General features: G+C 43.4%; 2 protein-coding genes across 2 annotated transcripts in view; one reads left to right on the plus strand and one right to left on the minus strand.

Annotated features, from left to right (window-relative positions):
* LOC309356321 (uncharacterized protein) overlaps nucleotides 1–24,599 on the minus strand; it is a 258,701-nt gene that overhangs the window by 39,119 nt on the left and 194,983 nt on the right. The gene's annotated exons all lie outside the window — the stretch shown is intronic.
* STXBP6 (syntaxin binding protein 6) overlaps nucleotides 14,715–24,599 on the plus strand; it is a 99,192-nt gene continuing 89,307 nt past the window's right edge. Inside the window, exon 1 of the mRNA XM_081887686.1 lies at nucleotides 14,715–15,169. The gene's annotated coding sequence lies outside the window, so the exon portion shown is untranslated. The remainder of the gene's footprint in view (nucleotides 15,170–24,599) is intronic.

The raw sequence follows: 24,599 nt of genomic DNA on the forward strand, positions 1-24,599 counted from the left end.
TTGGAGTGTTAATGCTGTGAACTCCATTGCAGACTCGGGTTGTATGTATATGTAAATAAACCATATACCATAAAGGCTCCACAGTCTCTGCTGTGCCTCATTCTGAAGGGAACACAAACCCTGGGTAAGTGCCTGGAACCCCTGAAATCTCACACCGCTCAGAGGTTAGGGTGGTGGTCAAAACTGCAACAATTCAAAAGAATGGACTGCATCTAGTGGGTCTGTACTAGTGGAAAGCACTACGGATTGCCCTACCCACTGCAAGTCCTAAAAGAAAACCCTGCATCCGAGGTTGCAGGGACCCTCTGTGCAGTATGGGATATGGTGCATTGGACTGTAGTAAGGGAGTGGGGGAAATAAAAAATGAGATGTCCTGCCTTACATAAGGTGCTTACCGCTAGCACAAAGTCATCCTTGCATGTAACCCACCACCTTTAACAGTAACACTTAAAAATTTCAGATTTTCTCTAAGCTGTTGCCTTTGTGTAGCAATATTTCCCAGCCGGCACAATTCTGAAGAACTGTTTTTTAATTGTCCTATTTTTCAACATTGTTGAAACTTTGAAAACAGTTTTGAAGTACAAGGCCTTCTAACAATTCCACATGGGTGTGATTATTTGATTTCAGCATAACAACTTCCAGTTGGTGGATTGTAGGCTATATGGCATGGGGATTATTAGATTTTAGCACCTTTGCAGATGATCAGAAAGATTGCTTAAATAAGTGGCATACCCTTTTCAATTTTAGGAGCTAGTTTGGCTGTAAATTCCCCCCCCCCCAAGTATTAAATTTTGCATCAGAAAGGACACTGTGTGTTAACAAGGAAGGCACATCCTTCATTACCGTGGACAGAGCATGAGTCCTGTGGGCATCAGAACTTCACCTGAGCAATACATTCTGGGCATTACTTTTGGACTTTCTAGGATATCTGACAGTGCATTCCAAGCATGTATCCTTAGAAGTATGTACGTCTCACTATGTTCAGTGGGGTACTTACTCTTTGGTAAGCGCACATAAGGCTGAAACCAAATACACACCCAAAGACAATATTGCACCATAGAGCCACAGACCTGTCTTCCAAGTCTTCCTAGTTCCACAATACCACATCGTTTTCAGATTACGCAAATATTTATCTGATAAAACACACACTTCTTTATTGCCAACCATTAAAACCATTTTTAAAGGCTGCCTTACTAAAGTCGCTTTTAAGAAATCGATTTTCTGTTCCGATACATGAGCCAAATGTTAGAGCAGCATTGCTAAAGCTGAATGAGTGAACAAAAATAAGGTACCAAGGCTGCAAGCATAAGGCCACCATTGCCCATAGTAGTTGCATTAGGCTTAGAAGGACAACAACAGATTAAGTAGCTTTTGGCTTGCACTTAGACTTTATGTTTCTTAAAATTAATAAGGTATTTGAGAATAATGGACTGGATGACTTATAAGCAGAGCATCCTTTGGCTTCACAATTTCCATTTAAGTAGCTCATTTAAGCTAAAAACCTGAATGACCTCAGATGATGATCACAGTGTCCAGATTGATTCATATAGGGTGGGTCGGTCCATGAGGTATTGCAATCCTGAGCCTTTTAGTAGCTCAAAACCAGCACATTGAATTTGGGCTCAGAAACTAATTGGCTGCAAGTGCAATCAGGCCAGGATTGGAGCTATATTCTCCAACCACCTTCCCCTGGTGAGGGACCTGGCTGCTGAATTCTGGTTCCCAAACCATCTTCAGAGGCACCACCACGTATAATGCATTGCAGTAATCAAACCTAGAGGTTACCGGAGCACAGATGACAGAACTTAGGCTACCTCTGTCCACATAGGGACACACAGCCACCAGCCCAAGCTGATGGAAGGCACTCTGCGCCACTGAGGCCAAAAACCGGCCACTGCCCCCAGTGATGCTCTCTGGATCTGTGCCAATATTTAATCAGAAGACAATCTGAACTGCAGCCTCTACCAAGTGGCTGGTGGTGGGGGACATATTCCAGTGTAAGGCAACAGAAAGCTTTTTTTAAAAAAATAAAACAAATCCACATACATTGGCTATATATCGGCATCAGTTTAAATAGTTTAAGAAATGAGGCTTTAACCTGTGATATCTTTAATTTGTTTTTAAATGCTATTGTATCTCCATGCTTGTTTGCATAGTGCTATTTTCCAAGAGCATTTGCGATAAGACAGACCAAAAAAAAAATCTAACTAAACCTATAAGAAATGCACATCTGATCTAAATAATAGGAAATACTTGTCCTAAATATCCTCTCTGGTTAACTTAGTGATGCTGAGTCACACTGGGGGAGGGTGGCTGCGTTATGGACAGTGTCCAAATAATCCCTTTTAAAACAAAGACCAATACATTAATTGGAAACTGCTTTGGGTACATTGTGCAATGGACCATGTAGGCACTGACATGCTATTTTACCTTAATATACGACTTAGTCTTAGAGCATATTGTAGCTAAGCCCATGCAATTCGTTACTGCATGGATGTCCTCTGTGCTGACTATGATTATGCCTTGTTAGAGATTATATTTTTTTATCTCTTCTAGTAGCCCGTTAACCCCTTTTCCCTTTGAAGCTAAAATTTGCGACTATTATCTGACATATACAGCTAGTTAACGGTAAAGGTCTTGTGAATGGAAATAGCTAACTACTGTAATGTCCTGCGCACACCCAGCCAAGGAAGGCAAACAGTGGATGGTTAATTCTTTATTGACAAAATCAAGCACTTAAAATATCTCCTATAGGTTCACAGCTGTTTCTAGGCAGGGGTGCCAACTTGAATAAAATATTGGGGAGGCCAAGGTATAAGTGATCCCCCTGCATAAGTGATCATAAGTGCACACTGTTTGAATGGCAATGCCATAAACCTGGGCTGGCCTCTACAAATATTTTATTTAGGGGGCCAAAGGGACCTCAGCCCCTAAGAATTGGCTCCTGTGTTTCTGGATTCATGCCCTGCAGAGCAGTTAAAGCATTTGTGTGACCGTGCCCCGCTGGGGTTATGTACCCGCGTCCGACTGAGTGTGCGCACACAATTTGAGACTTCTGCAAGGAAGTCATCGCTGTGCTTCCCTCTTCACACCGCTCCTGATTCTAGGAGAAAGTGGGGCAGGCGGTGGCAGCGATTTAACTGGCCCGCCCCTGGCCTGAACTACATCTTTCTCTGCTTCTGACCCATCCTGCACCCCCTCCTCCATCTCTGATTGCTCACATTCCCCTCCACCCCCCGCCCTGGCTTCTGCCTCGTGGGTGGAACCGAACCCCATAAATCGCTGGCCCCTTTCCTGGGTCTGCCTCCGGGGGGCGCTGCCTCCGTCACTCACTCCTCAGAGCCCTGCAAGTCTCTGAAAAGTAAGGTGTACACACTGTATCTTCAAAGCACGTGAGCACATTCTTTCCCTCAAAGAATTCCAGGCAGTGTAGTTCACCCCTCACAGTTACTATTCCCAGCAATCCTGGACAACCAACAGCAGTGATGGCCAAACTTGGCCCTCCAGCTGTTTTGGGACTACAATTCCTATCATCCCTGACCACTGGTCCTGTTAGCGAGGGATGACTTGTATAAAACTAGGCATTGAGAATAAGTTAATAGGGATGGGAGACTGGGGGCAAATGGCAAATTCCCAATCCAACTATGGTTTACTGGACCAGGTATGTGATGTTTGAGCTGGGCTAGGATGCAGTAGGGACATGTGTGGCAAGACAGAACTGCTCTCCTAAACACCAGCATTGCTGCTGCTTACCTGGAGACAGCTGGGACCATGGAAAGGGCAGGATAACATAGAAGCACTAGCCAGGAGCATCATTGCAAATCTGGCATTTCCAGTGATGTGCCAGCACGGCCCCAACCTCACCACTGCCAGCCTTTAGAAGTTTTAGTTAACAGGCTTAAATTAACCTAGATCTTCAGTGTGGACTTTAAATTTCATAGGAAAATATTCTCTGAAAGGTCATTGAGGGAGAAAGGCAAATATAAAATGTGAGTGGCCTATCTGGAAGTATCCTGATTAAAACAAAAAGAGAGAAAAAGTGTAATTTAGGGAAATAGCTGTGTTGCGTTCTCTCTGGGAGAGATTTTTCATAACTGCCTCCTTCTATCATGTCAAAAATAGTTGCGCAGAGGAAAGGTAAACATCATCATTAAAATAATGACATTGGATCCCACAGAGCAATGCCTGGCAGGATTGTGAAAATTCTCCTGGCTCTCCACACGTTCGCAACTTTTCATTTCTAATGAAGTCTGAGCATCTCTGTGGAACTGGGTAGAACATTTATTTCATTTTATTATCTTTTTTCCCTTTTGAGAAATCAGGGGTGGCACAGCACACGGGACTTGCAAGCATCAGCTGGAAAAAGGTAGCGGCTACATACAATTGAATATTTTGCCTACCAGCTCTCCCCTCCCCATAGCTGCTGTCTTCTGTGGGGCAGATATGAACTTCTGCTTCCAGCCTGATACCTGCTGCCTCACAGCATGCAGGGGTGGATCTTTTCACAACAGCTGAGGAATCTACTCAGACAGTAGCTCCCGAGTGCAATTATTTTAAGGCAACCCATATACAATAAATGCGCCATTTCTTCAGTAATGTGTGCTTTTCACAGGAAGAGGCCTCACCTGTGAGGACAGAATCCTAGAGGGAGAATTAATGAGCACTGCTATAGCATCGACTGAACGTGAAAGGCAGTATCTTTCTACTACTCTTTATTATGAAAGACAGCAGGAAATGAAACTTTAAAAATGAACCTAATGTAATTTAAGAGCTAGAAGTCTTTGCAAAAGCTAACTCTTAAGACAGCTACATCCAGGACTCCAGCCAGTATCAACACAAGTAAAGCCTTTAATTATGATAGGTACATGACCTTGGTGTTCCCAGCTTCAGATACTAGTAGATACGGCCTTTCTAACTGTAATGAGTTTTAAATTATTTCTCCAACCAAAAGCTGATACTAAGTTCTAGGATTTTAACTGTGAAACAATTTCATCTTATTTCCACTGAGCAGTGTGATTTGTTTTGTTCCCCTCTCCTCAAAATGTGATCAGAGCAGTGCTCTTTTTCTAGAAAAAGATGTGCTGGAGCTCACCAGGGACTTCTCCCTTGTTCTCTTAGAATAGCAAGGGTGCACACCTGAGAGGTGAGCTCCAGCCAGAGGCACCGACTTTGGCCCCAGACTGTGGGTTCCTAGTGTGTGCGCTGGCGCCATAACAGCATGAAGCACGTCCATGGCCACAGTGGGACCCCGAGGAGGAAACTGAGCTGGGGCCTACGTGCTCTGCGACGGTTGGCGGGTGACACATGGCGGTGAGGGGGGTGCAGAGGCCGGGCACCCAAAGCAAAAATTTTGTGTTTGCCTGGGCCTCCTGGGGTTGGCCCCATTGGCTCCAGCTGAAAAAAAAGCCCTGGATGTGATCAATTCTGAAAAAGAAAATATATATTTATTACAATAAATATTTCCAATGCTACACCATCACTCATCCAGATAAAGGTGCAAACTTCTATAATTCTGATTGTCAGGCACCTGACAGTCTCTGCAGGCAGGGTAAAGATACAGACTTCAAAGAATGTCTGTAAGTCCCATGCCTTGCGATTCTGGGAGGGCTTCAGGTGAAGCTGGACGATGTGAGATGTATTATGGTGCTATTCTTTACATTGTGATATTGATAGTCAGTTAGCCAAGAGTCCGCTGCATCAGATGATTTATTTATTGGCTTTCCACCCCTTCCATTCAGCAGACTTCCAGGGCACCTTTCAAAGAAGCAAAAACTGCAGTAAAAGCAATTTAAAACAAAACATTAGAAGCAACAAAGGTTTAGAACAGAAGCATAAAAGCAATAAGCAAAGATAAAAACAAATTCAAAGTGGCATGAAAGCAATTAACAAAAAAACAAACAGCAAACAAACAAAACAAATCAAGCCAGGAAAAAAGAATATTTTCACCTGGCCCAAAATATAATAGTAGGGCCCCAAAAATGTAATAGTAGGCATAAGGTAAGCCTTCTTGGCAGCCGTCACTAATAAGGGCCTGAATTGCACATCATGGTTGAATGGACATCCGTCATGGATGCTTTAGTTGAGATTCTTGCATTGTAGGGGGTTGAACTAGATCACCCTTGTGATCTACAATTCTATGAAAGCATATGTGGAATTCTAGGAAAGCATATGTGGAAACAGGCAGTTCTTCGAGTTCCCTAATCAGAGGCATTTCTAGGCACTAAAGGGACTTGGGGCACAGATCCAAATTCGCATTTGAGAATTTCTATATAGAATTGCCTCGGGGCAAATTAAGTTGGAAGACAGCTCACAAATAAGCAACAACCAAGTTTTTAAAATAAAGGGAAATGAGCAAGAGATCCAGGATCCAGCACAATGTTTGGCCCTCCTGAGCACCCCCTAAAAATGCTCCTGATATCGTTGTGCAGGTCGGCTCCACAGCACCACCAGTGGGCAGGGGCAGAGGAAGGGGTGTGTGGTGAGGGCAGGCCGCCCCGGGTGTCACTGCCCCGTGGGTGACAAAATGCTGGGTGGCACTCACCGCAGGGCCTGCAGCGCACCCAAGCCACGCGTCTCTCCTGGGAGTGACGCGGTGGCTTGGGCACCCACAGGCTCCGTGCTGCCTCAAACGGCCCGCCCACCGCCTCCCCCTCAGCTGTAGGGTGGCTGAGTGGGAGGAGCCACACAGACTCCTTGGAGGCCCCATGGAGCATCCTGCCCCGGCTGGACCCGCCATGGGCACAGGGCACACATGCCGCCCCAGGCGCCTGAATGGCTTGCTCCACTGCTGCCAATGGGGGTGCTATTGATAAATAATAGGTACACATGTCCATCCCCTTTAAATTTTGTCACATAACTATTATTGCCTGGCCTGATTTGAAGCACCTCAGAGCTTAACACTATATGCAGGGCAGAGCAACAGTCAGGGAAAGGGCAGTTAGATGCTTGGAGCATGGGCTTAAGTGACAACTATGAGATGACTATTCCTCTTATCTAGCTTTGTTAAAATTATTCCTGAGAATTTTAAAGCACTGCACATTCTTACTTTGTTTGTAATTGTGGTCTCTCCCCCTTTCTTGCTTATTTATTTATTCGTTTATTTTCTTTTATTTAAGGCATTTATATACCACTCAATCATTAGCATTTGGACCTAAGTGTATTACAGGAAACAGTAAGCCTAAAGTGTCCCTATCTATTGCTGTCCGACCTGATTTAAGTTTTTCCTTTAGCTCGTAATGATTACTTTCTAAGTAGCCTTGTAAAAACCTTACATAACTCAGCAAAGTAAAAATGCCAGACTTAGAAGGTGTGCTTTTAAATACATAATAATGAATAATAAATCACAGGTTTTTGAAAGGTGGCAGCATTTCTGATATACATCAAGGCTCTTGCTGTTCTTATTTCCATTTGGAATTATCATTTTTCTATTTCCTTGGGAGAGAATGCTTTGATAATCTTGAAATGATCTGAAAGAGAGAGAAACTTTATTCTAGATATTAGACAATCAATTAATGTTTTTCTTTGCCCAAAGCTCTGTAGTACACTGAAGTTTTTACCTTACTGTTTACAAGCAGGGATGTTGTTAGTAACTTAAATTGTAGCAGTCCATTGCACTACATACACAACAGATATGAGTAAATCACACCACAAACTATATAGGCTGGTGGGAGGGATCAGTCTACAGTGAATGTGGGTTCTTTGGCCCTCCAAGTGATCTTCAAGCACAAGCCTAACTTAAGTCGAAAGGGCCAGCAGCGTGGAATTTACATTTATCAGGGTCAGGTACTTCCATTCAGCCAGTCATTTGCAATTAGCCTCTCCATGTGGCTAATATAATAATTACTGGATACTAATTAACAGCAAGGCATGCCAGACAAATGACACATAATTTTATGTTGTGGTTCTCTTGCTTTATTAAAGCATCACACTAGAATTTAAGTGGTCTGCTCAGGTCTGTGTTTATTACCCAGCACACTAAATGCAGCCGACTAGCCGTGGATTGCAGCCTTTCAGGCACTTGGTAACCTCTCATCTTCCTGCAATATCAGGCAGGCAGCAAAATCAGCTTTAAATCCAAGATGGGCCTCCACTCAAAACATGGCTGGTGCACTGCCTTCCATTTGTTGGGTTAGAAGCGGTGCTTTTTTCTGGGGGGACGCAGGGGTACACATACCCCTAAACATTTTGTGAATCTAGATTTGGCCTCATTGTGGGGCAGTATTTCAATATGAGCAAGAAAATGAGAGTACCCCTAAACATTTTTTTTAAGAAAACAAAGCACTGGTTAGAAGTCATGGTTCAGGCTATAAACAGGATTGTACTGGCAACTGAAGATGTGCATGAAATCACAACAAGGATTTCTGAATTTGTTACACAATCCGAAGTATGATCTGGTTGCTAGCTAAGCCAGGTTTTCCAACAGCTAATAAAATTACTTTGAAATATCCCATTTTTGGCAATCTGCCACAGTTTACCAGATTTCACATACCTCTTTAAATCTTATTTTTCCTCCTCCTCCTCCAGATTTTTAAGTTAGAATCATGGAATCGGAGAGTTGGAAGGGACCCTGAGGGTAATCTAATTCAACCCCCTGCAATGAAGGAATATGCAGGTGGCCAGTATGGGAATCAAACCCACGACCTTGTCGTTATCAGCACTGTGCTCTAACCAGCTGAGCTAACTGAGTCAAATGACTCTGGTTTCCCACAACCCAGAAGTCCTGTATGCCAGCTGTTTTACAGGGTTACACCAATGTTAAAACTACAGTGAGTGATACACTGGACACATTTTGAAACTGGCCATCAACCTGAATGGAAGGGGAATTAGACTAATTCATGGAAGACTAAGGTCATTGGTGGGTACTAGTCATGATGACCATATTACCTCCGCTATCAAAGGAACAGCAGCAAGAGAATGCTATTGCCCGGCTTGTGATTATCCATTGTGGAAAACAGGATGCTGGACTCTAGTCGTTCTAATACTGCAATGTTGTTCTTGTGCTCTTAAATTTGCATCCAATATTCAGATTGCTGCTGGGGCATCTCCAGTTAATTCCATTTAAATTTGACTTAGTGCAGTTCTTTGAGGTTTTGGCGCTAGAAAAGTACTTGCTCTGATTATAAGGGAAGTCCCTGCTGCTGACGATACCCCATCTTTATCTTACCGTGACATTAAGGATGGGAGGAATGTAGTCCTCTCCAAAATGAGGGAACTGGGCAGTGGGACGGTGAGAGAGAGGCGGTCTATTTCATGCACCCTTTGTTCTGGAGGAGGTTGGAGGACAGATGGTGGCTAACAGATTGGGACTGAATCCTGACAAGACAGAAGTACTGTTTTGGGGGGGACAGGGGGTGGGCGGGTATGGAGGACTCCCTGTTCCTGAATGGGGTAACTGTGCCCCTGAAGGGCTAGGTGTGCAGCCTGGGAGTCATTTTGGATTCACAGGTTTCCATAGAGGCGGAGGTAAATTCTGTCTCCAGGGCAGATGTCTACCAGGTCCATCTGGTACTCGGGCTGAGACCCTACCTGCTTGGAGACTGTCTCGCCGGAGTGGTGCATGCTCTGGTTATCTCCTGCGTGGCCTACTGCAAAGTGCTCTACGTGGGGCTACCTTTGAAGGTGACTTAGAAACTACAACTAATCCAGAATGCGGCAGCTAGACTGGTGACTGGGAGCGGCCGCTGAGACTACATAACACCGGTCTTGAAAGACCTACACTGGCTCCCTGTACATTTCCAGGCACAATTCAAAGTGTTGGTACCAACCTTTAAAGCCCTAAACAGGGCTTTAAACCTTTAAAGCCCTAAACAGCCTCAGCCCAGCATCTCCTCCCCCATCGTTCAGCCCAGACACTGAGGTCCAGCTCCAAGGGCGGTTCCCTCACTGCAAGACACGAGGTTACTGGGAACCAGGCAGAGGGCCTTCTCGGTAGTGGCACCCGCCCTGTAGAACACCTTCCCATCAGATGTCAAGGAAATAAACAACTATCTGACTTTTAGAAGACACCTGAAGGCAGCCCTGTTTAGGGAAGTTTTTAATGTTTGATTGCTTTTTCTTCATCATCATTATTAATAATATTCTGTTGGGAGCTGCCCAAAGTGGCTGGGGAAACCCAGCCAGATGGATGGTGTGGTGTGATAAATAAATAAATAAATAAATAACAAATAAAATAAATATTTGGTCTTGTTCCTGATCTCTGAAATGCTGTAGTTGCATGCTGCATTTGTATTGATCCCATTCTGATCAGGCAGTTGGACTTGATGGCCTCCAATGGTATCCCATTTTAGTCTTTATTATCTGCACATAATGAAGGGTAAGAATGGGTGCATGCACTTGCTGGCCTCGTCCCTCCATTGCTTCCCTGTTTTGTTCTCCAGAGGGTGAAGGCCTCTGACAGGCAGCATACTCTACTTGTCAGGAGTCTAAACCATGCAGGAAGCCTGCATGACTGAAGCAGGCTGCACACTTTTCATCCTTGACTGTGGAGGCCAGCAGGAATGTGACAGAGGGTGGGACCAGCAAGTGATTCCCTACTCATGATTCTGTATAGAGCTCCCATCAATCTACTCTCCTTCCTTTTGAACATACCTTTAAACATTCACTCTCTGAACCCGGAAAGAGCACACTTGTCCTGTTCACCCAAATAGTACCACACTGGAGGATCAAGGCTGCAGCCTTGTGCGAGGGCACTGATGCACACGCCAGTTAAAAAAAGCACCCCAAACCCAAGCTTGTCCTGAAGTGTATCTTTGGTAACAGTTGTGCATTATTACACCAAAAGGGGGAAAAGGCATGGTCCGCCCCCCCCCCCCCCACATTTCAGATCTAACATAAAGGTTTTGGAAGGCACTGCCATCTTGGCTTGGGCATTTAAGATTACCGGTACCTGTGTATGGGTGTTACCCCTTCTTACAAGTAGACTCCTGGCTGTCACGCTTCTCTAGCCATATTTTGTCTGCTGCATGTAGAAATACCAAGAATGCAGCTTTTCCCAGCATTAAGCCTTCATCTAGAAAAACACTGAACATACTGGATTAGGTACCCCACCACAGCTGCCAAAGGCCCAAGAGACATGACAGGGAAAAACCAAGACACAATAAATAGATGGAGAATTTTCTTGAAAAGTTCTTCCTTTTATACTCTGTGGGTAGTTCCAAGGAATGCAATCAAGTATAAAAACAGTGTCCTTGGTATATTAAGATTCTTGCTGATACTGGAATCTACTGAAGTGTCTGTCTTCTATTTTATGATGCTGTCAGACCAGATTCCCTTGACTGAATAGCAGTCTTGTTTTACATGGCTGCTTATTTGCTACTGACTCTGATATAAAATTGCACAACAAAGAACATGCTATGCTCTCTGCAGCACTATCATTTGTTTGTGGATATGCCTTCTCTGAAAAGTCACAAGCCCACTGTGAAAAAAAGAAAAGGAAAAGAAACGCCTGTGAACCTGAAAGAATGATGTAAGAGCTGAAGTAAATTTGCACAGCAAACATCATTTTCATTATGGGCATTGCCCTTTATTCAATAAATTTATTACCATTTGTGGGGATATGTGAAACAGCCCAAGTTAAGTATGTTTACAATACAGTTTGGTGACCCACATCTATTTGAAAGTATATGCTACTGAGTTCAGTGGCACTTAATCCTAGGTTAAGTATAGAATTGCAGCTTTAGATATGTGCTTCCCATTTCCATGCCTAAATTTGGGTGGATCATGCCTAAAAATATATATTATTGTGAAAAGTAGAAAATCCTAAGAAATTTTAAAGTATTACACAGTAATAGAGGGAAGTTTAAATTAAGTGTTTGAATCAGATTGTGTTGTGACATTTTTAGTGTGATCTTTTTATTGTGATGTCCAGTATATATTTCAGGGTTTTTTTAATCTGGTGAGTTCAAGAACTGCCCTAAACTCCTGGAAGAAAAATCCAAAGCAAGAAACATTCATTGCTTAAGCTTGCTTTGTCAGGTGATCTACCAATGAAGAAACTTTGGTGGACAAAGAGCAAACTACAAAGTGATATAGCCCTTCACAACTTGGTAGTTGTTGTTCTGCCATCTTAAGGGTGCAATGTGAAAAAATTAGTACAGGCATTTTTTTCCATTTTAACAAAATTTATATAGTGCTTGTCTGTAAGAAAACCTCAAAACAGTTTACAAAAATATAATCACTTTGAATGCTTTTTAATGCTGCCATTTGCAACTCTAACACTGTTAGGTACTTCTTATCACTGCAGCAATTTTTCTATACTAAGTTCTGAATGGTTGCTTTTTGAATGCAATTTCAGTATTTTAATAAGACTATGCTAAAAAAAAATGCCTCCTCTTCCCTTTATTGCACCATCAAAACCAATTACGTACATTTTGAGGTTAACTGTCCTGAAAAAAACACAGTCCAAAATATCAAATACTAACCTCAGTTACGAAATTCAGTAGCCAGATTAGTCAGTTTAATGTGTGCGTTTGTAACCCTGAGAGTGAACAACCTGCCTTACCTTGTACTTACGTCCTTATCTGTAAATTACTGCTTCCTTACCATACAGGAGTGTTAAGAGATAAACACTTTCCCCTTTTATTCTAAAAGCAGCTTTAGAACAGTCCTTTTAGAAGAGAGCAGTGTACACAGAATATAGCACTTTGGATAAGAGTGGATAGCTCTATGGAGCTTCCAAAAATGTATGTATAGGGCTGGTTTGTAAAGACCTGTACACTTCAACTGAATTCCATTAACTTCAGCAGAGTCTAGATTTCACCATGAAAGAGCAAAGATATTCATACAACTAAATATGCAAGAGCAGGCCATGGTTATGGGCTAAACTGTAGCAGGGAAACTACAGAATAGATTACATATGTTCATCTGCAGTGTTTTCACTGGTCAACTTTTCATCAAAAGGACAGGCTAATTCCCTACATATACATGAGCCACATTGAAAACAACTGGGATGTGGAAAGTGAAGTGTCATCAGCCTCTGAAAGATCAACTATTTAGCTACCATCATATTGTGTAATAGCCATCTTTTAAACCTTATTGCATAGGAAGCACATTAAACCACTATGTGGTGTGAAATATCAGACAACCTTCCAAAATCAAAACATTAACCTGAAATTTTTGCTTTTTTAAATCAGATCTTTTAACATGAAACAAGGTGCCTGATCCCAAGCAGAAGAGTTTGGCACACTTAAGAATTTGGACTGCAAACCCATGTGAGAACAGTAAGCATCACAGAATTCAATGAGGCATACTGTACTTCTGAGTAAGCGTAGGCACAGGATGCACTGATGCCATTTGAAGTTCAGCAGGAAAGGACCTACTCTGTGGTGGTGCCCTGACTGCAGAATGCTCTCGTCAGATGTTCCTTCTATGTCCAACGCTACCCTCCACTACCCAAAGTGTGAGTGATGAGGCAGTGAGAGGGCTAAGGCAGCTGCCTGCAACTCTGCCTTCTCTGGGAGCCTGTCCAGAAAGTGTGACAAAGATATGGAAATAGGAGCAGCATTGCCATCTCTTACTTGCATGGCTCCCATTCCCACCTAGCAGAGCCCAGGGGAGGTGGTACAATCTTTTATATATATATATAGGTGGCTTCCCATCGGTCTCTTCCCAGCAACTTCCCAGCCTCAGTTCAAGGTCTTAAGAAGTAATGATGCCACTCTGTTTTGTTTTAGTTAAGGATGGGGGTGGCAGTGGCGGCAGGTTGTGCCGTACACACATCAAGGTATGTTACACCATGCATGGCGGTGGACGGGGCACAGAGGCTGCTTGATGGGGATCTTGGGGTGTGTGTGCCTGGGGCAACAGCCCCCCTGGTACCATCCACACTAAGCCACTGGGGAGATGTGGAGGGCTGGCTAGCCCACGAGGCACCTGTTGGAGAGCTCTTGTGAGATCTCGCTGTCACTGCTTCACCTTGCTTCTCCAGTGATGTGGGAGGGGGCACCCACAGTTTTCTGGCATCACTGTGGGTGCCTCCTGCCACCATAGAAGCGAGAAGAAGCTGCCTTTGACAGGACCGGTGGTCTGGAAACTAAGCCTTATGAGGAGCACTTGAAGGAGCTGGGTATGTTTAGCCTGGAAAAGAGAAGAAGGTATGTAAGCCGTCTTCAAATATCTTAAGGACTGTCACATGGAAGAGAGAAGAAGCTTTTTTTCTCCTGCTCTGGAGGGTAGGACTCGAACCAATGGCTTCGAATTGCAAGAAAGGAGATTCCGACTAAACATTCAGAAAAACTTTCTGACAGTAAGAGCTGTTCAGTAGTGGAACACCCACCAGAGTTGGTAGACTCTCCTTCCTTGGAGGTTTTTAAGCAGAAGTTGGATGGCCACCTGTCATAGATGCTTCAGCTGAGATTCCTGCATTGCAGGGGGTTGGACTAGATGACCCTTGGAGTCCCTTCCAACTCTAAGATACTATGATTCCTGTTTTGCCTCGGGTGGCAGAATGTGTTGAGCTGTCCCTGACCAGAACCAAAAACCAGAAGTAGTGTTTTGGGTGTCATTCCTCTGTGCTCCTATTTCCTTCCTCCTCTTCCTGTACCTATTTCTCTTAACCCTTTCCCTTCTTCTATTCCTTGTTATTGTTTTTGCCCCCGCCATCCCCTTGTTCAATCCTTTCCCCTCTCCAAATTTTTTGCTCCCAGAGCCGAACTCCCAAGTGTTCCTTCCTGGGCAGGAAGCCCGCCTACCTACCTACCTGGCTGCCGACTCCTTCTGCAGGGCGCTTCCCTCACCTGAACTCCAGCCGGCGACGTGGTCACATGGGCCCGGCCGAGAAGGCGGGCGGGTGCGTTGCATTTAGGAGCGGCAAAGCTCCGAGCCGCCCTCTCGCCATTGGCCCCTGCCCGGGCACGTGGCGCTCCCCTCCCGCCTCTGGCTCACAGCTGGGTGGCCTCGCCGCCGCCGCCGCCGCGCTGCTCCTGGCGGCGAAGCAAAGCAGCCGGAGAGCCGCTCCAGTGAAGAGCCTGACGGGGCAGCCGGAGAGTTTGTGTTGCCCGCGCGCCGTCGTTCCCCGCGAGGAGCCCGAGTGCGCGGCAGCGGGGCGCCTCGCCTGTAGCTTCGCCCGGCAGCTCCCAGTCAGCGCGGGAGCCCTTTCGCGTTCCCACCCCGCGCTTAGAAAAAGCCAAGCCGGGGAAGAAGGCGGCTTGAAGGACCGGGCAGCGGCGGGAAGGTAGGTCCCAGTCAGTGCAGGGAGCTGCAACTTCCAGCTGCCGCCTCCTTCTTCTCCTCAGGCGCAGCAGGGGCCGCCCTGCCTTGGCCGCCTGCCGCAGTAGTTCTTCGGAGCGTCCCTCGCGCTTTTCCCGCGCCGAAGTTGTGGGTCGCTTCGGAAGAACGGCGGCGGAGAGGAGCTGGCCGCCGAGGAGAGGCGCCGCGCCCCTTCCCGCCGCTTCTCCCTTCGCCTTCTGGAGCCCAGTTAACCATAAGCCCGAAGAGCAGGAGGAGGAGGAGAAAGAGGAGGTGGACTCTGCATTTGGCGCTGCCGGGAAGGAGCGCCTTGCGCCTGGCTCTGGTGGCGCTGGAGGAAGCTCGCCCCGTCCAGCCTCCTCTCTTTGCGCCATGAGGCGAGAAAGGGAGAGACTTGCTTGGGATGGTTCGGCTTTATACAGCTGGAAGCGTGCTTTGCGGGTGGGGTGCGCGCGCCTAAAATGGTCCCGCTGGCGCGATTTCGTGGGCGAGGTTTGGATCAGGATCGAGACGCGCATTCCAGAGCTTTTCAGGCTGTAGTTGTTGTTGGGGGTGTGTATCTATCAAATCCAAACTACTACTGCTGCCAGAAAAAGAAAGGAAAAGTTCGGCGGGCTGGCCGAGTTTTCCAGCGACTTCTAGGGATGTTGGAAAAGGTTTTGCTTCCTGGTGCGTAAAACGGGGGGGGGGGGGCCTCCATTTTCTGGCCCGGCTCTATTTTCCTGGGGCCAAATCGGCGAGGCTTTCGTCTGGAATCCGGCCACTCTGTTCATTCCTGGCCGGAGGGGGTGTGCCACTGGAGCCAAAGGTGCACAGAGCATGCTTCTTAACCCTTTCCTAATCCTTGCTCAGTTAAACAGAAAGTTGCTGGGGTTGGGGAGCTTGCCCGTGGGAGCGTTACTCAACTCTTGGAAGAAGTTGCATTTCGTTTTGGTCGACTTCCCCCGCATGTGTTTTGTCCCTCCACAGTCGAATGCATTAGTCAGATGCTGGACTTGCAGCTTAGAAGACAGTTGGGAATTGGTCCAAGAAATTCTTATGCAGTCTAGAAATGGATGCTCTCCCCCAGTGCTTAGATTATTCGATGTTTTGCTCCTTGCTTTCAAGCCAAAGATACTGAGGACGTTTGTAAGCAATCAAGTAGATACGCTGGGGTCTAAATATACAGATCGCCTGATTCTGGTCATCTTAAATCCCCCAGAGTTCATCTTGTGTTTAGGATTTTAGCTCTGTAGGATATATTGACTGAAGCTGATAATGTTACCACACTTAATATTTTTTCATTGCATGTGCTTTGAATAACACAGCTACAAATCCAGCATGGATATTTTTAAAGAGTATGCTTAAAGTGGAGCAAAAGTCTGTGCCTTAGCTAAACATACCTTTAATTAAAACATACAAACCTTCATTTATCTCTCGCCCTCTTCCATTAAAAACAAAATTTTCTTCATGTGTATCTCTCTGACTTCTTATACCATCCGTTTATTTTTGAGACCAAAGCAAGTTGCTGTCATTTTTTTTTAGCTCAAATAGCAGCAAAGCCAATGTACCTTTGCCATTCAAGCAAATACTTAAGACTCTCATCGGAGTTCTAGTTGGTGACAAGAATGACTCCGGCATGTATTCTGAAATATTGTTCTGCTTCATTGTGAAGAATGGGCCTCTAGTGCACCATCCTGATTTTCTTCAATGAGGCATAGAAGCATTTCTTACAGTAGTCACCTTTTAGGTACTTATAAGTAGGAAGAGTAGCATTGAGAATAGAAGTGTAAGAACTATGTTGGACCTTCAGAACACCCAGGAGCTTTCATTTGCATGGTCTCTTCCATTTTCCTATATTGTCTTCTGTTTTGTGCTGCTTTAGAGGTTTAAAACTGTCCTGCAACTCTAACCTCCTTTTATTCCCTTTTTGTGATATAATTGCCCCCCTGACAGAAACACAGCTATGAAACTATTTTCTAAAAGGAAGGTGACCTTTCCCCTTCTCTTTGGTTCATTGGCTGTTTGGAGTGAAAGGGAAGTGTTTTGAAGAGCTGGGAAGTTGTATCTTGGAGTTCAAAGGAGATCCACTAAAAGCTCAGGAAAAAGCCCCTTTTCAATTAACTGAATTGTTGACATAATTGGAGCTTAGCCTAAACTGAGCAAAACTTTTGGCAGGGAAGCATTATTTATATTAGCTGGCTGCACCTCTCACAACATGTGGACTTAAATACAAAAAGGAAATTATTGGATTGGGAATTCCTTTTATTTTCACTTTGTACTGTGGCATGGCACATTAATTTCAGTAAGAGAAGTTATTAAGGAACAAGATCTGATGATGCAAACTTTATATTTTCTATGTAAGCTATTTTTCTGTTAATGCAGAAGATTGGTAGAACGTGATTTTTGGCTTCCCAGATTTTCAGAAACTCTTGGTTTGTGTGATGAGGACAATACACATTGGTGTGACTGAGGTGCATATTTTTAGTTCGTGCATTTTCTTCTCCACTTAACCATCTCGGTGTTCTTTGATTAACCAATATACTCTGAACATTGGGGTGTGTTGTTTGTTTGAAATATCATTGTGGATAATGGCAATTAAAATGCAATGAAACTTGCATCATAACCCCTTGTTGGTTTTGTGGCTTCTGTCACCTTTCACCTCTGCACCTCTCAGCCCAGGGTTCATTGCAGTGCATCTTTTGTTGCTGTTTTAAAAAATACACACACAGACTCACCCAATTTTTAATGGCTTTATTTGTTAGTTGTCCTAGCTTTCTAAAGCATAGCTAACTAGTCTCCTGTGTGTTTCCAGCCATATTGCCTAGATATTGCTGTATTCACCCTGTTTACTGAACCAAAGGAGTTGGATTATGACATGTTGCTAGAAGTGCTTGAGGTTTTTGCTAAATGTAGCTGAGAAGCAGCCTATAGGGCAGGCATAGGCAAACTCGGCCCTCCAGATGTTTTGGGACTACAATTCCCATCATCCCTGACCACTGGTCCTGTTAGCTAGGGATCATGGGAGTTGTAGCCCCAAAACATCTGGAGGGCTGAGTTTGCCTATGCCTGCTATAAGGTCATATCTTACTGTAGGTTCTTGTTAAGATGCTAATGGGCCATTAAAATTTTATTTTAACTTACAAATGATGCTTCTGTGTCACTAAGGCATCCAGGTATGCAGAAACCACTTCTTTGTTTCTGGGTGGGCCTGTTTCACTTCCAAACTGCTAGACTTGAGCCCACCCACTATGATACTTGGCATTTGCTTTTGGGTGTTTAAAGTGTTTCATGTATGTCATATTCGTGCAATCCTTATGGCAACCCTGTAACATAGGCCAGTGTTATCCCCATATTGCAGGTGGAGAGCACTGAATCTGAGAGAGTCCTAAGGCCACTTACTCACTGAGTTTTAGCTTCGCAGCCACTACCCAAAAATCATAACCTTATTTATAAGTCACACATTTCAAGTAGCTTTCTTTGTGCTTTTGATTAGAGAAATGACTGCAATTCATGTACGCTGTAGCCTTTGGGATCAGTTAGTATCTTAGCACTACTCACAAATGTCACCTACTGCCTCCTGAATAAAAGAAGTAAAAAAGTAGATTAAGTTAGCTCAAAGGCAGTTGACAGTAAACTGTCATGTTCCAAATAAATATCTAGGCCCATGTAAAGTAAACAGAAAAAGGCACAAATGTTTGCACATTAAGCAAACCTACTATACCAGTTACAATATGAAACAGGATCTGGCATATGTATCTTCCTGTGATGCCATAGTCTCTAGCATGATTTATACTCCAGTAGGGTGGATGCCCTTGTGATTTCCTGTCCTCTGAAGTTTGCGAGGAATGTTAATTAGCTTTAATTTCTTTGGGAATGTCTCATGCAGTGCAGTCTCTGAATCCTCACCAGTCTAACTATTGATATAACAAAAGCACATTGACTGCAAATGCTCAACTTGAGGGGCTTGCTTCCTTACTATAATGTACTGAGCAAACATCCTTGTTTGAGCAGCGTGATTTTAGTGTGACATTCTCCAGTGTTCACGTATATTTCTGGCCAGCAGTAGGCTTGTATTTTTGAATTGTGCAAGAGTTGAAGGTCCAAGAGCATTGATTACCCCATTCTCTGAGGTGAGACACAGGCAAGGCATTCTCTGTAATCTGTTCCAGCATGACAGCAACAGAAGGAAAGCTTGGCATGCTCCCTTTAACAGTCACCTTGCCTCTCATTCTGAAACACAGACAAAAGGCTGGTAGAAAGTGTCTGATGCCTAAAGTAAGGTCAACGTCCTTGAGAGCAGCAGCTGTGTTAGGAGCTGGACAGATAACTGGTCTCCCTATATTTAAACCAAATGATTGGTTGCTAGAACTTTTTGTTATGTAACTGGATTGTATCATCCTTACATGATGACACCAAGAGCTAATGATGAAGCCTTTTGGTTTGCAAGAGGGACTTTAAGGTGGACAGTTAAGAAGGTCAAAAGTATAATGAACATGTTTTTAATTAAAATTTTGCATAGATTTTCACCAGGCTTCCACCTAGTATTCCAAATAGCTTTCTCCCCCATTTCCTCATCACTTTGTTTTCTGTTGTACCACTTGATTTCTGCAGTCATTCACACACCCCTGCCAAATCTGCCCCCCTTCTTCCAATCTTGCCATTACTGAAATGTTTTTGGAGCCACTGATAAGGGCCTTCCCTTCATACATTTATAGTCCTACATAATACTAGCTGAAGGCAAATGTTTTCCATTTTTCTTACTGATTCTGTGTATGCTAACTGACCAATTTTCTGTTACATGGAATGTGATGATGACCTTAACATCCGCAATACCTTTAGCTCCTTCAGGTTAAAATGAAGAGCACAAATCACAGTACACGAAGGCACAATTTCTACAGTGTAACTTACACAGTCAGTCAACAGTCACATTTGTTTTCAAAAGGAGAAACATCCCCCCAATGAGGAGATTGGTAAAAAGGAAGTTGAAAAGCAAACTCAAGAGGGTCAGATCATTCCAAAATGTCTTGAAAGTTGTTTGAAAACACAAATAGCTGGGATAGCTCAGTTGGTAAGCATGAGGCTCTTAAATCTCAGGGTAGTGGGTTCAAGTCCACATTGGACAAAACATTCCTGCGTTGCAGGGGTTTGGGCTGTTTGGCTCTCATGGTCCCTTCCAACTCTAAATTCTGTAATATTAGTTAAACTGGAGTGTATGTGGCAGATAAGGAGAGGTACCACAAAGGCCAAGAGGCTGAGAGTGTGGGTCACAAGCAGAGTTAAAGAAGCTATTGGAGGCAATAAGGCTTCTTTAAAAAGCGAGGCAGCTGGAATCTTGTCCAAATGAAGAGAACAAAAATAAAGTGCAAGGTATACTAAAAGAATAAGAGAAGCACATTTCTAAAAACATGAAGACCAACAACAACAAGATATTTAAATATAGTAGTAGCAAAGGACTCTTTAGGGAGGCTTTTGACTCTTGAATGACATTAGTGTGCTTAAGGAGGTTGCAGAGAAGCTGAATGCAATCTTTCCATCTGTCCTCACAATGGAAGATACAGAGCACATCCCTGAACTTTTGAAAGAGGGTAATCTGAGGGACTGTGGCAGATAGTGGTAGCAAGAGATGATCTGATCATCTCAGCCAAATAAGACAAAATACAGTATTTCAGATCACCAGGTCTGGATAGCATCCACCTGAGAGTTCTGAAAGAACTCAAATATGAAATTGATTATCTTCTACCAAAAATATGTAACTTGTCCCTCAGGTGAGCCTCCATACCTGAGGACTGGAAGATAGTCAATGTATTACCATTTTTAGAAAATGGATCTGGGGTGGAAGACCCTGGAAATCACAGACTAGTTGGCTTATCATCTGCCCTGGGTAAACTGATGGAAAGCATTGTTATGGATAAAATAACCAAGCATATAAAAGAACAAGCCTTGTTGAAGCAGAGCTAGCATGGCTTCTGTAAGGGCAAGTCCTGTGTCATGAATCTTTGAGAATGTCAACAAGCTTATAGACAGAGGTGATCCAGTTGACATAGTTGACAAAGTATCTCACACCCCTTCATTTAATGCATAGTTAAACCATGGAACTTGCTCCCATAATCACCTCTATCACCCCTATTATATGCCCATAAAGATCATTCTAGAGATGTTTTCCTCAACTTTAGATGATACGGGAGTATGGGAAAGGCTGGTTGGCTCAGGCCAGGAAATTTTTCTGCTCGCCTTCCAGATACTTCATAAGGATTATTTTCCCACTGTCTCTGTATTCAGCCATGTTTGGTAGCAGCAGAAAGTAAAAGAAAGGGCACCTGGTACAGAAAATGGAATGTGCCCCCCCCCAATGTTCGGTGTAATTTGAGATGAACAGTATGACGTAGGAGCAGTGTTTATAAAGGACACAGAGTCTTACTTTGGGGGGCAGTAAGAACTTATTTTCGTAGAAGGACAAAACCCAGCACTAATTTGAAAAAGCTCCAATAAATCCAGGAAATATTTGCTGCCAAAATGCTCTCAGGAAATATTGGATCGGTCTTTCCATTATCCCCTTAGCACATGTAAACAAAAAAGCTTGGCTTTACAACATCATCAAATAAACGAAGTCTCTTTTATTGTTCCACTGCAGTGAGAAAGAAGGAGAGATAAAAACCTGGGGGAGCTTGATGCATGTTTTCTCAGATGGTGTACTTTAGTTTTGTACTTGTTGCACCACATAATACGTGAATTTCTTTTTCATATAATTGTTTGCAAAGTTCTGTTTGATTTAAGAGTTAAGCAGTGAATAGACTCTTTAGTCTTCCTTGCCTGGGCTGATTGAATGTTTTGAGCATTTAAAATTGATATTGCTTGTAGCTGGAAGATGTGGAAATTGATTATAGAAACATATGCACACACCTACCTTTGAAGATCAAAATCAAGATTAAGGCTTTTAAAAATATTTGAATTGGAATACTATAAAGTGAATTTTACATTCATCTTTTGTTGATCCAAAAGTGCATATGGTCAAATCTGTTAGAAGTTGTTGGGATTTAAAACTTTGGACTCCATTACATATTTGTTTGCTACCAGGTTTTGGAGTGTTGTCCTTTTGGCTCACCCTTCAAGGCCCCTTTTCTTTAGTGTGAGGAAGGGTAGGAGAAAAAGCTACAGGAAATATTTTCACATTGTTTTGCCATTGACCTCTTCTTCACGATGCTGTTGGGTCTGCCTAAAAGCACAGCATGATTGTGAAGACCAGCAGTAACCTGTCGAGAGTGGTTGGGCTAGATTGAATGGAGTTTACCACATGTACACCGCACACTTGCCTATTCATCTCCAGGGTCAAGCTATGTTAAATTCATTGTTACAAGTAAATTAAAGTCAAGTAAAAACCCATCTGTCTAAAAATTTCCCTCCACGCCCTCTCTCATGCTTCCTGGAGTTAAACTAAAGCTGCAATCTTACTTAACATTGCTAGGCAGCAAGTGCTCTGAACACTGTGGGGTTTATTTCCAATAAAACATGCATAGGATTTTGCTGTCGGTTGTGATGCGCTACAGCCACTCAGACATAACCATACCTTTCCTACAAAACTGATAAAGGCTCTACAGTGGTACCTCAGGTTACATACGCTTCAGGTTACAGACTCCGCTAACCCAGAAATCGTGCTCTGGCGGCGCAGCAGCAGTTGAAGGCCCCATTAGCTAAAGTGTTGCTTCAGGTTAATAACAGTTTCAGGTTAAGTACGGACTTCCAGAACGAATTAAGTACTTAACCTTAGGTACCACTGTAGTTGGTTTTTAGTGCTTAGGCCCATGTATTTCTCATGATTCTCTCCCACCCCCCAAGAAATAAATACAGGGCAGTCACAGATGGCATAGAGGTGGAGAAGGACCTGCTTAACCCTTTTCCTACTAGCCATTTATTTGTTCACTCAAAATCCCCCTGTGGATTCCTAAGTATTGTGGGAAAATATACAAAGTTGTGATCCCCATATGCTTTCCCCTGCACAGGTGGGAAAACCAGAGAAGGGGAATAGCTGAAAGGCTTAAGCATCCCTTCTCCCACTTGTCCTCATCCTTTAACTCATTCATATCTGCATTCCAGTGGTGTGGCTTTTTAAGAAAGCTTTCCTGTATTAGGAGCATAGGAAGCTGCCTTATACAAGTCAGGCCTTTGGTACATCTAGCTCAGTGTTGTCTATGGTGACTGGTGGAGACTCTCCAGAGTTTCAGATGTGGTTCTCTTCCAGCCCTACCTGAAGATGCCAGGGGTTGACTCTGGGACCTTGTAGGCATGCAAAGTGGATTTTCCTGATGCCCTAGAGAGCAATGGAGTTTAGCACAGCGCAACTTGTGTAGTTGGCATCAATTTCTTGTTGCTAATGAACTTACAAAACGGAAAGTTTTCTGTGGGATTTAAAAAAAAACAAAACCTGGAAAATTTTCTGTTTGGGCAAATTTTCTGACCCTATTACTGCTTCACTCTATTATTAAAAAATGAAAATTAAAAAATCCTGATACACCTGCAGCAAATTCTTGAGAGAGGGAAGAAGAAGAGGGAAGTTGAATGACACTGCCTTGGCTGTCTGGGGAGTTCTTTTTCTGCAGAAGTTATTTTCCTTTTCCCCCCTAACATTTTTATGTACATGAATATTATGTAGCCAGAGCTGTTCCTAGCACTTACGTATTTGCATTTGAAATGCGACAGGTGGGATAAATGATATAAGCCGCCTACATCCTTGGCTTATATGTTGATTCTGGAATAAATAAACGTTGTGGTGTAGTGGTATGTGTCTGTTTTTGTAAGGACTCGTTTTTTAATAATAGCTGATTGGATTAAGCTCAGATTTCCCTTTGCTGATTATTTAAGACACAGTTCTTTGCTAAAAACCTCTGGGTCATTCCATGCCAAATCACCTGATTTTAATACTCGGCCATGCTCTCATGACTCAGATTTACTTCCAGTTTTTTTAAAATGTGTAGATACCTATGAGATAACCTCAAATTAATTTTTAAAAGATTTTCTTTGGGTTCAAAATTGGGCCCAGGGTCCAAAAAAGCTGACAAAAAAGTAATATTTTTTTGTCAAAAATTTACTTCAAAATCAAATTATTTTATAACCACAAAAACACCCTTCTTATTTTTAAAACATAACAAGTACATGTTTAGCCCATTCTACAACAAAAGTATGATACACATGTTAATCGTGGTTTGTGCGCTATGGCTTATGGAACCTACCGGGGGGGGGAGGCGGAATGACAAAATTCACTTTGAATGGTCGGTGACCCTTTTCTCTGGCACTTAATACCATTTTTATACCTTATTTTGAAAGAGACCACAATTAGCTTTATTTTGATACCAAAATAACTCTAATCGGTTGAAAAATAAGCGAAATGAGAGGTTTTTTCTAAACTGACGCAGAAGTTGCATTAGCCTAAATCACGTGAA

This window comes from Podarcis melisellensis, assembly GCF_964234715.1.
Source record: "Podarcis melisellensis genome assembly, chromosome: 1".
NCBI lineage: Eukaryota > Metazoa > Chordata > Lepidosauria > Squamata > Lacertidae > Podarcis > Podarcis melisellensis.